Source organism: Pseudophryne corroboree, unplaced genomic scaffold (genome assembly GCF_028390025.1).
Source record: "Pseudophryne corroboree isolate aPseCor3 unplaced genomic scaffold, aPseCor3.hap2 scaffold_1877, whole genome shotgun sequence".
Taxonomy (NCBI): domain Eukaryota; kingdom Metazoa; phylum Chordata; class Amphibia; order Anura; family Myobatrachidae; genus Pseudophryne; species Pseudophryne corroboree.
The window spans coordinates 24,478-38,026 of NW_026968515.1; the positions used below are offsets into that span (position 1 = coordinate 24,478).

The following is a 13,549-nucleotide window of genomic DNA, read 5'->3' on the forward strand; positions in this document are numbered from 1 at the left end:
CAAGATCCACTTCCACCTCGTGCTGAAGCTGCTGCCACTAGTCATGGCCGAGACGATGAAATGCCAGCAACGTCGTCTGCCAAGGCCGATGCCCAATGTCATAGTACAGAGCATGTCAAATCCAAAACACCAAATATCAGTAAAAAAAGGACTCCAAAACCTAAAATAAAATTGTCGGAGGAGAAGCGTAAACTTGCCAATATGCCATTTACCACACGGAGTGGCAAGGAACGGCTGAGGCCCTGGCCTATGTTCATGGCTAGTGGTTCAGCTTCACATGAGGATGGAAGCACTCAGCCTCTCGCTAGAAAAATGAAAAGACTCAAGCTGGCAAAAGCAGCACAGCAAAGAACTGTGCATTCTTCGAAATCCCAAATCCACAAGGAGAGTCCAATTGTGTCGGTTGCGATGCCTGACCTTCCCAACACTGGACGTGAAGAGCATGCGCCTTCCACCATTTGCACGCCCCCTGCAAGTGCTGGAAGGAGCACCCGCAGTCCAATTCCTGATAGTCAGATTGAAGATGTCAGTGTTGAAGTACACCAGGATGAGGAGGATATGGGTGTTGCTGGCGCTGGGGAGGAAATTGACCAGGAGGATTCCGATGGTGAGGTGGTTTGTTTAAGTCAGGCACCCGGGGAGACACCTGTTGTCCGTGGGAGGAATATGGCCGTTGACATGCCAGGTGAAAATACCAAAAAAATCAGCTCTTCGGTCAGTTCGGTGTGGAGGTATTTCACCAGAAATGCGGACAACAGGTGTCAAGCCGTGTGTTCCCTTTGTCAAGCTGTAATAAGTAGGGGTAAGGACGTTAACCACCTCGGAACATCCTCCCTTATACGTCACCTGCAGCGCATTCATAATAAGTCAGTGACAAGTTCAAAAACTTTGGGTGACAGCGGAAGCAGTCCACTGACCAGTAAATCCCTTCCTCTTGTAACCAAGCTCACGCAAACAACCCCACCAACTCCCTCAGTGTCAATTTCCTCCTTCCCCAGGAATGCCAATAGTCCTGCAGGCCATGTCACTGGCAATTCTGACGAGTCCTCTCCTGCCTGGGATTCCTCCGATGCATCCTTGCGTGTAACGCCTACTGCTGCTGGCGCTGCTGTTGTTGCCGCTGGGAGTCGATGGTCATCCCAGAGGGGAAGTCGTAAGCCCACTTGTACTACTTCCAGTAAGCAATTGACTGTTCAACAGTCCTTTGCGAGGAAGATGAAATATCACAGCAGTCATCCTACTGCAAAGCGGATAACTGAGGCCTTGGCATCCTGGGTGGTGAGAAACGTGGTTCCGGTATCCATCATTACTGCAGAGCCAACTAGAGACTTGTTGGAGGTACTGTGTCCCCGGTACCAAATACCATCTAGGTTCCATTTCTCTAGGCAGGCGATACCGAAAATGTACACAGACCGCAGAAAAAGAGTCACCAGTGTCCTAAAAAATGCAGCTGTACCCAATGTCCACTTAACCACGGACATGTGGACAAGTGGAGCAGGGCAGGGTCAGGACTATATGACTGTGACAGCCCACTGGGTAGATGTATGGACTCCCGCCGCAAGAACAGCAGCGGCGGCACCAGTAGCAGCATCTCGCAAACGCCAACTCTTTCCTAGGCAGGCTACGCTTTGTATCACCGCTTTCCAGAATACGCACACAGCTGAAAACCTCTTACGGCAACTGAGGAAGATCATCGCGGAATGGCTTACCCCAATTGGACTCTCCTGTGGATTTGTGGCATCGGACAACGCCAGCAATATTGTGTGTGCATTAAATCTGGGCCAATTCCAGCACGTCCCATGTTTTGCACATACCTTGAATTTGGTGGTGCAGAATTTTTTAAAAAACGACAGGGGCGTGCAAGAGATGCTGTCGGTGGCCAGAAGAATTGCGGGACACTTTCGGCGTACAGGCACCACGTACAGAAAACTGGAGCACCACCAAAAACTACTGAACCTGCCCTGCCATCATCTGAAGCAAGAAGTGGTAACGAGGTGGAATTCAACCCTCTATATGCTTCAGAGGTTGGAGGAGCAGCAAAAGGCCATTCAAGCCTATACAATTGAGCACGATATAGTAGGTGGAATGCACCTGTCTCAAGTGCAGTGGAGAATGATTTCAACGTTGTGCAAGGTTCTGATGCCCTTTGAACTTGCCACACGTGAAGTCAGTTCAGACACTGCCAGCCTGAGTCAGGTCATTCCCCTCATCAGGCTTTTGCAGAAGAAGCTGGAGGCATTGAAGGAGGAGCTAACACGGAGCGATTCCGCTAGGCATGTGGGACTTGTGGATGCAGCCCTTAATTCGCTTAACAAGGATTCACGGGTGGTCAATCTGTTGAAATCAGAGCACTACATTTTGGCCACCGTGCTCGATCCTAGATTTAAAGCCTACCTTGGATCTCTCTTTCCGGCAGACACAGGTCTGCTGGGGTTGAAAGACCTGCTGGTGACAAAATTGTCAAGTCAAGCGGAACGCGACCTGTCAACATCTCCTCCTTCACATTCTCCCGCAACTGGGGGTGCGAGGAAAAGGCTCAGAATTCCGAGCCCACCCGCTGGCGGTGATGCAGGGCAGTCTGGAGCGACTGCTGATGCTGACATCTGGTCCGGACTGAAGGACCTGACAACGATTACGGACATGTCGTCTACTGTCACTGCATATGATTCTCTCAACATTGATAGAATGGTGGAGGATTATATGAGTGACCGCATCCAAGTAGGCACGTCACACAGTCCGTACTTATACTGGCAGGAAAAAGAGGCAATTTGGAGGCCCTTGCACAAACTGGCTTTATTCTACCTAAGTTGCCCTCCCACAAGTGTGTACTCCGAAAGAGTGTTTAGTGCCGCCGCTCACCTTGTCAGCAATCGGCGTACGAGGTTACATCCAGAAAATGTGGAGAAGATGATGTTCATTAAAATGAATTATAATCAATTCCTCCGCGGAGACATTGACCAGCAGCAATTGCCTCCACAAAGTACACAGGGAGCTGAGATGGTGGATTCCAGTGGGGACGAATTGATAATCTGTGAGGAGGGGGATGTACACGGTGATATATCGGAGGGTGAAGATGAGGTGGACATCTTGCCTCTGTAGAGCCAGTTTGTGCAAGGAGAGATTAATTGCTTCTTTTTTGGGGGGGGTCCAAACCAACCCGTCATATCAGTCACAGTCGTGTGGCAGACCCTGTCACTGAAATGATGGGTTGGTTAAAGTGTGCATGTCCTGTTTTGTTTATACAACATAAGGGTGGGTGGGAGGGCCCAAGGACAATTCCATCTTGCACCTCTTTTTTCTTTTCTTTTTCTTTGCATCATGTGCTGATTGGGGAGGGTTTTTTGGAAGGGACATCCTGCGTGACACTGCAGTGCCACTCCTAGATGGGCCCGGTGTTTGTGTCGGCCACTAGGGTCGCTAATCTTACTCACACAGTCAGCTACCTCATTGCGCCTCTTTTTTTCTTTGCGTCATGTGCTGTTTGGGGAGGGTTTTTTGGAAGGGACATCCTGCGTGACACTGCAGTGCCACTCCTAGATGGGCCCGGTGTTTGTGTCGGCCACTAGGGTCGCTAATCTTACTCACACAGCTACCTCATTGCGCCTCTTTTTTTCTTTGCGTCATGTGCTGTTTGGGGAGGGTTTTTTGGAAGGGACATCCTGCGTGACACTGCAGTGCCACTCCTAGATGGGCCCGGTGTTTGTGTCGGCCACTAGGGTCGCTAATCTTACTCACACAGCTACCTCATTGCGCCTCTTTTTTTCTTTGCGTCATGTGCTGTTTGGGGAGGGTTTTTTGGAAGGGACATCCTGCGTGACACTGCAGTGCCACTCCTAGATGGGCCCGGTGTTTGTGTCGGCCACTAGGGTCGCTAATCTTACTCACACAGCTACCTCATTGCGCCTCTTTTTTTCTTTGCGTCATGTGCTGTTTGGGGAGGGTTTTTTGGAAGGGACATCCTGCGTGACACTGCAGTGCCACTCCTAGATGGGCCCGGTGTTTGTGTCGGCCACTAGGGTCGCTAATCTTACTCACACAGTCAGCTACCTCATTGCGCCTCTTTTTTTCTTTGCGTCATGTGCTGTTTGGGGAGGGTTTTTTGGAAGGGCCATCCTGCGTGACACTGCAGTGCCACTCCTAGATGGGCCCGGTGTTTGTGTCGGCCACTAGGGTCGCTAATCTTACTCACACAGCTACCTCATTGCGCCTCTTTTTTTCTTTGCGTCATGTGCTGTTTGGGGAGGGTTTTTTGGAAGGGCCATCCTGCGTGACACTGCAGTGCCACTCCTAGATGGGCCCGGTGTTTGTGTCGGCCACTAGGGTCGCTAATCTTACTCACACAGCTACCTCATTGCGCCTCTTTTTTTCTTTGCGTCATGTGCTGTTTGGGGAGTGCACGCTTAGATCAATAAATGCACAGCCAAATGGCTTTGCACAGCCTACACCATTGGACTTAAGTAGAAGACTATTACAAGTGAAACCAATAATTGAAATCTGTAACCACACCCCACCCCCTCAAATGCCAGGCAATAAATTACCTTAAAAACAACAACCAGGCATTCCACAAAGATTAAACTGGGTCTATATCATTCAAAACTTTAAAAAAGTACTTAAAAATCACATACTATGCGATAATGTTTCAATTTGCATTACCCAGCAGAATTAGCTTTGCATATATAGATATAGTGCAGCAGAATATATTGGTGGTTGTAGTCAATTGTAATTACCTGTAGGTGACAAGAAGAGAAGAAACGTCAATTCACAATCGATATCAGCTGAAGATAAATTAACGCTGATTGAACGCTGCTGTTATGTGTCAATTTTATCACGCTTTGATAAAAATGCACGCTTGGATCAATAAATGCACAGCCAAACGGCTTTGCACAGCCTACACCATTGGACTTAAGTAGAAGACTATTACAAGTGAAACCAATAATTGAAATCTGTAACCACACCCCACCCCCTCAAATGCCAGGCAATAAATTACCTTAAAAACAACAACCAGGCATTCCACAAAGATTAAACTGGGTCTATATCATTCAAAACTTTAAAAAAGTACTTAAAAATCACATACTATGCAATAATGTTTCAATTTGCATTACCCAGCAGAATTAGCTTTGCATATATAGATATAGTGCAGCAGAATATATTGGTGGTTGTAGTCAATTGTAATTACTCAGCAGAATTAGCTTTTCATATATAGATATAGTGCAGCAGAATATATTGGTGGTTGTAGTCAATTGTAATTACCCAGCAGAATTAGCTTTGCAAATATAGATATAGTGCAGCAGAATATATTGGTGGTTGTAGTCAATTGTAATTACCCAGCAGAATTAGCTTTGCATATATATAGTGCAGCAGAATATATTGGTGGTTGTAGTAAATTGTAATTACCCAGCAGCAGCTCTACTGCACTCAACATCACCAGTGCTCACAATATATATAATGCTATATACTATGCCATAGTGGTGCTTACTATATAACACCCCCTACTGCGTTCCCCCTGGCAATGAGCATGACACCCAGAGAGTGAAACCCCTGGCAATGAGCATGACACCCAGCACGTGAAACTCTTGGCATTGAGCAGTTTTTGTAAAAGTAATTAGAAGCTTTACTGTAGGGCATAGTGTATCACAGATATTGTGGTGAGTGACATAATATGTTCCAAAGGGCATTAATGTGTGGGGCTTACCCTGCACAGAAACAAAATAACTCACCCAAATCTAACTCTTTCTGCACATGTTATATCTGCCTCCCCTGCAGTACACATGGTTTTGCCCAACTGCTAACAAAATTCCTGCTGCGATCAACTTGGAATTACCCCCATCGATTGATGTTTTCACACTGCTCGTGTATATAAGACATAGGGCCTAATTCAGTTTGGATCGTAATACGCGTTCCAACCGCAAAAACTATGAAGAGGATGGGGGCATATACGCAGGGTCCATCCTGTGCATGTGCCTACATTTTCTCCGGGTGCCCCGCAGAAAATACGAATGCCTCTGCCTGTCAATCAGTAGAGGGCGTACCTTCGCAGGTATATCGCGATCATGAGCCATGTCTCCCATTTTTGTCATTATAGGTGCTCTGTGAGCTGCTGGCCATGCCCCAGCCCCTCTGTCTCCCGTGAATAGAGATTGAGGCTTATTCAGACCAGATCGCTTCAATTTATTTTCACCCAGCGGGCAATCTGGTTTGCATTGCACATGCGTATGCGCCACAATGCGTAAGTGCGACGGCCCGGAGATCACAAGAAGATTGACAAGAAGAGGGTGTTTGTGTGGGTGGCAACTGAATGTGTCTAGGGAGTGTCCGGAAAAACACTGGAGGGACCCGGCGTTTTGTGGGAGGATTTGTGACGTCACCTCAATGGCTGAGTAAGTGCTGAGCTGTGCAGCTCTTGTGCACATGTGATCACACACCTGCACAGCAAATTTTCCCTTCCGCTGTAGGCGACAACTACCTGATTACAGGGATGCAAAAAACACACCCTAGCGATCAGGTCTGAATTACCCACAATGTGCATATTTGCAGAGCAACAAGCTACAGGGAGCCTTCCACCCCCCATCCACCCCCTTCCCCATGGGAAGGGGGGGGGGTGTTTGGGTTAGCTGGACATTCCCCAAAAAAGTGACTGTCCTGCAAAAATTGGGATAGTTGGGAGGTATGTTCAAATACATTTATTGTTTTGCATGCAGGGTAAATACTGGCTTCTTTGACATTTAGCCACAAATGCTGCACAGCTGAATTACAGTATTACACTGCAATTAACAGTTATGCTAGGACATTCCCCCTCCCAAATCTACCTCTCTCTGCATGTTACATCTGTCCCACAGTGGCGTGCGGTGAGGTCAGTGGCTAGTGAGGCACTACAGCCATAATGTCCGCCGAATCCTGCCCATGACCCTTAGCCAATGCCCGCTACTGCCTCTGAGCCGATACCCGCTGCCACCGCCAATGGCTTACAAACTCGCCCACAATCAACTGACCCAGCCCTCCGCACTATCCTGACTTCTCCCGTCTGCTTACTTTGTGCTTTCCAATGCACAATGCAAACTACAGGTAGTACTGCAGGGCCCACACCCTTTTACTTGCCTTACAGAGCAGCTCTGGGGCTGTTACAGTGCCCAGCTGCTGCAAGAAATCAGCTTGAATGCTTCAGGGGCTGGGGCATAGCCAACATGAGCCCCACACCGAAGGAGGGTGGAGGTGTTTAATGCGAACTAGGGGTCATCCAAGCGCCGCAAAAGGCCGCCATGCCCTGCACGCCCCTTTTCTCTTTTCATATGCAGACGAGAGTTGAAGCCAACTTTGACCCACTGCTTGGATGGCATTACCATATGCAAATCAATCTGCTGCAGGCCTTCCCCCAGGAATGCTTGCACTAGTTGTTGCATTTGGTTTGTTGTTTGGGGGTGCTTCAGTATTAGGCAGCCTTCTGCCCTCCCATGTTCATCTGAACATATGTGTTCTCCCTGCAGTTGTTGTCCCCAGATGAGAGTTCCCTTGTGCTGCCTCAGTTGAATCTCCTTTACTTGACAGAGATGTGCCTGAGCAGCGGCCCTCCCCAGCCCTATCTCAAATCATACTTATTTTGCATAGGAGATACCATGGTCATGAAGATTGTTTTCCCAGGGTGAGGTTCATTCATTGCATTCTGGGTATGCTGACCCCTGTGATTTCCCCAAATGTGGGAAACTCGACTGCATTATTTGTGGTAGTGGGGGACTGTGTTTGTGCTTTCCTCTGGTCAGCTCTGGTAAAAGTCAGATTTCTTTGTCTCAGATCTTCCTCTAGCCTTGTTCTTCTTTCGAGAGTTCCCTTGTGCTGCCTCAGTTGGATCTCCTTCACTTGACAGGGGGGTGCACGAGCAGCGACCCTCCCCAGCTCTAGCCCAACTCCTACTTACCTGCCAGGTGAGATACTATGATCAGGAAGGTGCTTCTCCCAAGGCAAGGCTCACCCATTGCACTCTGGGTGTGCTGCTCCTGCGATTTCCCCAAATGTGGGACACTTGACTGCATAATTTGTGTTTCCTCTGGTCGGCTCTCATATAATTCAGATCTCTTTGTCTCAGGTCTTTCTCCAGCCTAGTTTGCTGTCTGTTTCCACTTCTCTTTTCTTGAGCCGCTCCCTTCTATGCCCTTGCGCACTATCCTGACCTCTCCCGTCTGCTTACTTTGTGCCTTCCAACGCACAATGCATACTACAGGTAGTGCTGCAGGGCCCACACCCTTTTACATGCTTTACAGAACAGCTCTGGAGCTGTTACAGTGCCCAGCTGCTGCAAGAAATCATCTTGAATGCTTCACGGGCTGGGGCATAGCCAACATGAGCCCCACACCGAAGGAGGGTGGAGATGTTTAATGCGAATTAAGGGTCATCCAAGCGCCACAAAAGGACGCCATGCCCTGCACATCCCTTTTTTCTTTTCATATGCAGACGAGGGTTGAAGCCAACTTTGACCCACTGCTTGGATGACATCACCATATGCAAATCCATCTGCTGCAGGCCTTCCCCCAGGAATGCTTGTACTAGTTGTTGCATTTGGTTTGTTGTTTGGGGGTGCTTCAGTATTAGGCAGCCTTCTGCCCTCCCATGTTCATCTGAAAATATGTGTTCTCCCTGCAGTTGTCCCCAGATGAGAGTTCCCTTGTGCTGCCTCAGTTGAATCGCCTTTACTTGACAGAGATGTGCCTGAGCAGCGGCCCTCCCCAGCCCTATCCGAAATCATACTTATTTTGCATAGGAGATATCATGGTCATGAAGATTGTTCTCCCAGGGTGAGGTTCATTCATTGCATTCTGGGTATGATGACCCCTGTGATTTCCCCAAATGTGGAAAACTCGACTGCATTATTTGTGGTAGAGGGGGACTGTGTTTGTGCTTTCCTCTGGTCAGCTCTGGTAAAAGTCAGATTTCTTTGTCTCAGATCTTCCTCTAGCCTTGTTCTTCTTTCGAGAGTTCCCTTGTGCTGCCTCAGTTGGATCTCCTTCACTTGACAGGGGGGTGCCCGAGCAGCGACCCTCCCCAGCTCTAGCCCAACTCCTACTTACCTGCCAGGTGAGATACTATGATCAGGAAGGTGCTTCTCCCAGGGCAAGGCTCACCCATTGCACTCTGGGTGTGCTGCTCCTGCGATTTCCCCAAATGTGGGACACTTGACTGCATAATTTGTGTTTCCTCTGGTCGGCTCTCGTATAATTCAGATCTCTTTGTCTCAGGTCTCTCTCCAGCCTAGTTTGCTGTCTGTTTCCACTTCTCTTTTCTTGAACCGCTCCCTTCTATGCCCTTGCGCACTATCCTGACTTCTCCCGTCTGCTTACTTTGTGCCTTCCAACGCACAATGCGAACTACAGGTAGTGCTGCAGGGCCCACACCCTTTTAGTTGCCTTACAGAGCAGCTCTGGAGCTGTTACAGTGCCCAGCTGCTGCAAGAAATCAGCTTGAATGCTTCAGGTGCTGGGGCATAGCCAACATGAGCCCCACACCGAAGGAGGGTGGAGGTGTTTAATGCGAATTAGGGGTCATGCAAGCGCCGCAAAAGGCCGCCATGCCCTGCACATCCCTTTTTTCTTTTCATATGCAGACGAGGGTTGAAGCCAACTTTGACCCACTGCTTGGATGACATCACCATATGCAAATCCATCTGCTGCAGGCCTTCCCCCAGGAATGCTTGCACTAGTTGTTGCATTTGGTTTGTTGTTTGGGGGTGCTTCAGTATTAGGCAGCCTTCTGCCCTCCCATGTTCATCTGAAAATATGTGTTCTCCCTGCAGTTGTTGTCCCCAGATGAGAGTTCCCTTGTGCTGCCTCAGTTGAATCGCCTTTACTTGACAGAGATGTGCCTGAGCAGCGGCCCTCCCCAGCCCTATCCCAAATCATACTTATTTTGCATAGGAGATATCATGGTCATGAAGATTGTTCTCCCAGGGTGAGGTTCATTCATTGCATTCTGGGTATGATGACCCCTGTGATTTCCCCAAATGTGGGAAACTCGACTGCATTATTTGTGGTAGTGGGGGACTGTGTTTGTGCTTTCCTCTGGTCAGCTCTGGTAAAAGTCAGATTTCTTTGTCTCAGATCTTCCTCTAGCCTTGTTCTTCTTTCGAGAGTTCCCTTGTGCTGCCTCAGTTGGATCTCCTTCACTTGACAGGGGGGTGCCCGAGCAGCGACCCTCCCCAGCTCTAGCCCAACTCCTACTTACCTGCCAGGTGAGATACTATGATCATGTAGGTGCTTCTCCCAGGGCAAGGCTCACCCATTGCACTCTGGGTGTGCTGCCCCTTTGATTTCCCCAAATGTGGGAAACTTGACTGCATAATTTGTGTTTCCCCTGGTCGGCTCTCATATAATTCAGATCTCTTTGTCTCAGGTCTCTCTCCAGCCTAGTTTGCTGTCTGTTTCCACTTCTCTTTTCTTGAGCCGCTCCCTTCTATGCCCTTGCGCACTATCCTGACTTCTCCCGTCTGCTTACTTTGTGCCTTCCAACGCACAATGCGAACTACAGGTAGTGCTGCAGGGCCCACACCCTTTTACTTGACTTACAGAGCAACTCTGGAGCTGTTACAGTGCCCAGCTGCTGCAAGAAATCAGCTTGAATGCTTCAGGGGCTGGGGCATAGCCAACATGAGCCCCACACCGAATGAGGGTGGAGGTGTTTAATGCGAACTAGGGGTCATCCAAGCGCCGCAAAAGGCCGCCATGCCCTGCACGCCCCTTTTCTCTTTTCATATGCAGATGAGGGTTGAAGCCAACTTTGACCCACTGCTTGGATGACATCACCATATGCAAATCCATCTGCTGCAGGCCTTCCCCCAGGAATGCTTGTACTAGTTGTTGCATTTGGTTTGTTGTTTGGGGGTGCTTCAGTATTAGGCAGCCTTCTGCCCTCCCATGTTCATCTGAAAATATGTGTTCTCCCTGCAGTTGTTGTCCCCAGATGAGAGTTCCCTTGTGCTGCCTCAGTTGAATCTCCTTTACTTGACAGAGATGTGCCTGAGCAGCGGCCCTCACCAGCCCTATCCCAAATCATACTTATTTTGCATAGGAGATACCATGGTCATGAAGATTGTTCTCCCAGGGTGAGGTTCATTCATTGCATTCTGGGTATGCTGACCCCTGTGATTTCCCCAAATGTGGGAAACTCGACTGCATTATTTGTGGTAGTGGGGGACTGTGTTTGTGCTTTCCTCTGGTCAGCTCTGGTAAAAGTCAGATTTCTTTGTCTCAGATCTTCCTCTAGCCTTGTTCCTCTTTCAAGAGTTCCCTTGTGCTGCCTCAGTTGGATCTCCTTCACTTGACAGGGGGGTGCCCGAGCAGCGACCCTCCCCAGCTCTAGCCCAACTCCTACTTACCTGCCAGGTGAGATACTATGATCATGAAGGTGCTACTCCCAGGGCAAGGCTCACCCATTGCACTCTGGGTGTGCTGCTCCTGCAATTTCCCCAAATGTGGGACACTTGACTGCATAATTTGTGTTTCCCCTGGTCGGCTCTCGTATAATTCAGATCTCTTTGTCTCAGGTCTCTCTCCAGTATAGTTTGCTGTCTGTTTCCACTTCTCTTTTCTTGAGCCGCTCCCTTCTATGCCCTTGCGCACTATCCTGACTTCTCCCGTCTGCTTACTTTGTGCCTTCCAATGCACAATGCAAACTACAGGTAGTGCTGCAGGGCCCACACCCTTTTACTTGCCTTACAGAGCAGCTCTGGGGCTGTTACAGTGCCCAGCTGCTGCAAGAAATCAGCTTGAATGCTTCAGGGGCTGGGGCATAGCCAACATGAGCCCCACACCGAAGGAGGGTGGAGGTGTTTAATGCGAACTAGAGGTCATCCAAGCGCCGCAAAAGGCCGCCATGCCCTGCACGCCCCTTTTCTCTTTTTTGATATGCAGACGAGGGTTGAAGCCAACTTTGACCCACTGCTTGGATGGCATTACCATATGCAAATCAATCTGCTGCAGGCCTTCCCCCAGGAATGCTTGCACTAGTTGTTGCATTTGGTTTGTTGTTTGGGGGTGCTTCAGTATTAGGCAGCCTTCTGCCCTCCCATGTTCATCTGAAAATATGTGTTCTCCCTGCAGTTGTTGTCCCCAGATGAGAGTTCCCTTGTGCTGCCTCAGTTGAATCTCCTTTACTTGACAGAGATGTGCCTGAGCAGCGGCCCTCCCCAGCCCTATCCCAAATCATACTTATTTTGCATAGGAGATACCATGGTCATGAAGATTGTTCTCCCAGGGTGAGGTTCATTCATTGCATTCTGGGTATGCTGACCCCTGTGATTTCCCCAAATGTGGGAAACTCAACTGCATTATTTGTGGTAGTGGGGGACTGTGTTTGTGCTTTCCTCTGGTCAGCTCTGGTAAAAGTCAGATTTCTTTGTCTCAGATCTTCCTCTAGCCTTGTTCTTCTTTCGAGAGTTCCCTTGTGCTGCCTCAGTTGGATCTCCTTCACTTGACAGGGGGGTGCACGAGCAGCGACCCTCCCCAGCTCTAGCCCAACTCCTATTTACCTGCCAGGTGAGATACTATGATCAGGAAGGTGCTTCTCCCAGGGCAAGGCTCACCCATTGCACTCTGGGTGTGCTGCCCCTGTGATTTCCCCAAATGTGGGAAACTTGACTGCATAATTTGTGTTTCCCCTGGTCGGCTCTCGTATAATTCAGATCTCTTTGTCTCAGGTCTCTCTCCAGCCTAGTTTGCTGTCTGTTTCCACTTCTCTTTTCTTGAGCCGCTCCCTTCTATGCCCTTGCGCACTATCCTGACTTCTCCCGTCTGCTTACTTTGTGCCTTCCAACACACAATGCAAACTACAGGTAGTGCTGCAGGGCCCACACCCTTTTACTTCTTTTACATGCTTTACAGAGCAGCTCTGGAGCTGTTACAGTGCCCAGCTGCTGCAAGAAATCAGCTTGAATGCTTCAGGGGCTGGGGCATTGCCAACATGAGCCCCACACCGAAGGAGGGTGGGGGTGTTTAATGCGAACTAAGGGTCACCCAAGAGCCGCAAAAGGCCGCCATGCCCTGCACGCCCCTTTTCTCTTTTCATATGCAGACGAGGGTTGAAGCCAACTTTGACCCACTGCTTGGATGGCATTACCATATGCAAATCAATCTGCTGCAGGCCTTCCCCCAGGAATGCTTGCACTAGTTGTTGCATTTGGTTTGTTGTTTGGGGGTGCTTCAGTATTAGGCAGCCTTCTGCCCTCCCATGTTCATCTGAAAATATGTGTTCTCCCTGCAGTTGTTGTCCCCAGATGAGAGTTCCCTTGTGCTGCCTCAGTTGAATCTCCTTTACTTGACAGAGATGTGCCTGAGCAGCGGCCCTCCCCAGCCCTATCCCAAATCATACTTATTTTGCATAGGAGATACCATGGTCATGAAGATTGTTCTCCCAGGGTGAGGTTCATTCATTGCATTCTGGGTATGCTGACCCCTGTGATTTCCCCAAATGTGGGAAACTCGACTGCATTATTTGTGGTAGTGGGGGACTGTGTTTGTGCTTTCCTCTGCTCAGCTCTGGTAAAAGTCAGATTTCTTTGTCTCAGATCTTC

At 49.1% G+C, this 13,549-nt stretch overlaps 10 non-coding genes and 1 pseudogene across 10 annotated transcripts; all 11 read left to right on the forward strand.

Annotated features, from left to right (window-relative positions):
• Positions 1-7,585: 7,585 nt before the first annotated feature.
• LOC135003526 (U1 spliceosomal RNA) lies at positions 7,586-7,749 on the forward strand. Its single transcript, XR_010204539.1, has one exon. It is a non-coding gene; the product is annotated as a U1 spliceosomal RNA (small nuclear RNA).
• A 152-nt stretch (positions 7,750-7,901) lies between these two features.
• Positions 7,902-8,064, forward strand: LOC135003543 (U1 spliceosomal RNA). Its single transcript, XR_010204556.1, has one exon. It is a non-coding gene; the product is annotated as a U1 spliceosomal RNA (small nuclear RNA).
• A 668-nt stretch (positions 8,065-8,732) lies between these two features.
• LOC135003534 (U1 spliceosomal RNA) lies at positions 8,733-8,896 on the forward strand. Its single transcript, XR_010204547.1, has one exon. It is a non-coding gene; the product is annotated as a U1 spliceosomal RNA (small nuclear RNA).
• Positions 8,897-9,048: 152 nt separating this feature from the next.
• LOC135003541 (U1 spliceosomal RNA) lies at positions 9,049-9,211 on the forward strand. Its single transcript, XR_010204553.1, has one exon. It is a non-coding gene; the product is annotated as a U1 spliceosomal RNA (small nuclear RNA).
• Positions 9,212-9,882: 671 nt separating this feature from the next.
• LOC135003532 (U1 spliceosomal RNA) lies at positions 9,883-10,046 on the forward strand. Its single transcript, XR_010204545.1, has one exon. It is a non-coding gene; the product is annotated as a U1 spliceosomal RNA (small nuclear RNA).
• Positions 10,047-10,198: 152 nt separating this feature from the next.
• Positions 10,199-10,340, forward strand: LOC135003560 (U1 spliceosomal RNA; annotated as a pseudogene).
• Positions 10,341-11,032: 692 nt separating this feature from the next.
• LOC135003516 (U1 spliceosomal RNA) lies at positions 11,033-11,196 on the forward strand. Its single transcript, XR_010204531.1, has one exon. It is a non-coding gene; the product is annotated as a U1 spliceosomal RNA (small nuclear RNA).
• A 152-nt stretch (positions 11,197-11,348) lies between these two features.
• On the forward strand, positions 11,349-11,511 carry LOC135003545 (U1 spliceosomal RNA). Its single transcript, XR_010204558.1, has one exon. It is a non-coding gene; the product is annotated as a U1 spliceosomal RNA (small nuclear RNA).
• A 673-nt stretch (positions 11,512-12,184) lies between these two features.
• On the forward strand, positions 12,185-12,348 carry LOC135003548 (U1 spliceosomal RNA). Its single transcript, XR_010204560.1, has one exon. It is a non-coding gene; the product is annotated as a U1 spliceosomal RNA (small nuclear RNA).
• A 152-nt stretch (positions 12,349-12,500) lies between these two features.
• LOC135003554 (U1 spliceosomal RNA) lies at positions 12,501-12,663 on the forward strand. Its single transcript, XR_010204566.1, has one exon. It is a non-coding gene; the product is annotated as a U1 spliceosomal RNA (small nuclear RNA).
• A 680-nt stretch (positions 12,664-13,343) lies between these two features.
• Positions 13,344-13,507, forward strand: LOC135003517 (U1 spliceosomal RNA). Its single transcript, XR_010204532.1, has one exon. It is a non-coding gene; the product is annotated as a U1 spliceosomal RNA (small nuclear RNA).
• The last annotated feature ends 42 nt before the right edge of the window (positions 13,508-13,549 follow it).